The sequence below is a fragment of the Pygoscelis adeliae genome, unplaced genomic scaffold (assembly GCF_000699105.1).
Source record: "Pygoscelis adeliae isolate BGI_AS28 unplaced genomic scaffold, ASM69910v1 Scaffold357, whole genome shotgun sequence".
Classification (NCBI taxonomy): Eukaryota; Metazoa; Chordata; class Aves; order Sphenisciformes; family Spheniscidae; genus Pygoscelis; species Pygoscelis adeliae.
Window position 1 is genome coordinate 1,794 of NW_008825159.1, and position 2,125 is coordinate 3,918.

Sequence of the window (2,125 nt, forward strand, 5' to 3'; positions counted from 1 at the left end):
TGAAGCGGAGGGCGAGCCGGTGGCAGGGTTGGGGACACGGGGATGGGGACATGGGGGGGACGGGGGGGATGTTCTTTAATTTCCGAGTGGCACCATGTAAATTGGGTTGCACAGAGCCAGCAGCCGGTGGGCGGCAAGCGCGAGGGGGGGACAAGGATGCTCTGGGGTGGGACAAGGACAGTCGGGATGGACAAGGATGCTTGGGAGGGACAAGGATGCTTGGGAGGGATGAGGATGCTCGGGGAGGGACAAGGAGGATGCTCAGGGAGGGAGGAGGATGCTCAGGGGGGGATGAGGACCCTGGGGACAAGGGCAGTTGGGAGGGACAAGGATGCTTGAGGAAGGATGAGGATGCGCGTGGAGGCCAAGGACAGTCGCTAGGGATGAGGACACTGAGGAGGGACAAGGATCTCAGGAGGGATGAGGAGGATGCTCAGGGAAGGATGAAGACCCTGGGGACAAGGACAGTTGGGAGGGATGAGGACTCTGGGGAGGGACAAGGATGGCTGGGAGGGATGAGGATGGTTTTAAGGGATGAGGACAGCTGGGGGGATGAGCATACATGGGAGGGACAAGGACAGGGACACTGCAGAGGGATGAGGGTGCTGGGGAGGGACAAGGAACGTTGGGGGACAAGGATGCTTGGGGGGACGAGGACATTGGGGAAGGACGAGGACGCCGAGGGGATGAGGATCGCTGCGGGGAAGAGGACACTTGGGAAAGACAAGGTTGCTTGGGAGGGACAAGGGGGATGGTCGCAGGGGGATGAGGATGGTGGGGAGGGACAAGGAGACTCAGGGGGTGGTAAGGGCAGTTGGGGAAGGATGAGGATGCTCAGGAGGGATAACGACACTGGGGATGAAGACAGTTAGGAGGGATGAGGACATTCAGAGGGTGCACAAGGACATTCAGGAAGGACAAGGTGGCTTGGGAGGGATGAGGACACTTGAGAGGGCCACGGATGGTCGAGGTGGGACAAGCATGCTGAGGAAGGATGTGGACGGTCAGGAAGGATGAGGACAGTCAGAAGGAGATGAGAACGGTCAACGGGGATGAGGACGGTCAGGGGGACAATGACCCTGGGGAAGGACAAGGACACTTGGGAAGGACAACGGTGCTTGGGATGGGTGAGGATGGTTGGGGGACAAGGATGCTGGGGAAGGAGGAGGACACTGAGGAGGGACGAGGACACTTGGAGGGGACAAGTACACTTGGGGAGGATGAGGACACTTGGGGAGGATGAGGATGCTGGGCAGGGATGAGGAATTTGGGGAGGGACGGGGACACTGAGGAGGGATGGGGACATTGGTGAAGGATGAAGACACTTGGGGAGGACAAGAACGCTGGAGAAGGAGGGACACCCACCCACCTTGGTGCGACCCACCCTTTGTGGGTGGCTTTTGCTAGCAAAGGACCCCTTTCTGGGGAACCACTCAATAAAGCTGGATTTTAGCCGAGCCGAGGGGACTCTGGCCTTGCCGCGTCCTACACCCTGGAGACTGCCACGCTCCTGTCCCTCCTGTCCTTGGCTCGCCACCCGCCCTGGCCCAGGGGCTGCCAATCCCTGTCCCGTGGCCACCTGGAAAGAAAAGGGGACATTTTCCAGCACCCCACGACAGGGTGACACCCCGCACCGCCCCCGGTGCCCATCACCCCGGCGTTGGGGCGCCGCTCACCATGCTGTGGGACGCCCACGGCCGCCTCCGTCCCGGCTCTCCATGGGACCCCCAGCGCTGTCCCCCAGTCCCAGGCAGGGATGGGGACCCCGGGCGAGAAGCCTCCCTCCAAGGGTGATGGTGGTGGTGAGGGACCTGCCGGGGAGAAGGCAGGAGATGGTGGCATCACCATGGTGTCAGGATGGGGCCACCTCCCCCAGGGAGGTGACAATGCTTGGGGTCAGAGGGGTGGTCCGGGGACGCTTCGCTCACCCCCGTAGCCCACATCGGTGTCCTCGAGGCTGAAGCAGAGCCCGTCGACGGCCACAGCCAGCGCCCGGGCAAAGCTGGCATCCAGGAGGAAGGAGCCATCACAGGAGCTCACCAAGCTGCAGCGGGCGCTGGCAAAGTTGTCCTCCGAGACAGACCCCCAGCCATTCAGCAGCGATCCCCCTGGAGAGCCCCTCATC

General features: G+C 62.3%; 1 long non-coding RNA gene across 1 annotated transcript; it reads right to left on the bottom strand.

The window, feature by feature from the left end:
* Positions 1-157: 157 nt before the first annotated feature.
* LOC103920821 lies at positions 158-2,044 on the bottom strand. The gene is made up of 3 exons (XR_663818.1): positions 1,929-2,044; positions 1,677-1,811; positions 158-1,579 (listed from the first exon to the last, which is right to left on the bottom strand). It is a non-coding gene; the product is annotated as an uncharacterized LOC103920821 (long non-coding RNA).
* Positions 2,045-2,125: the final 81 nt, after the last annotated feature.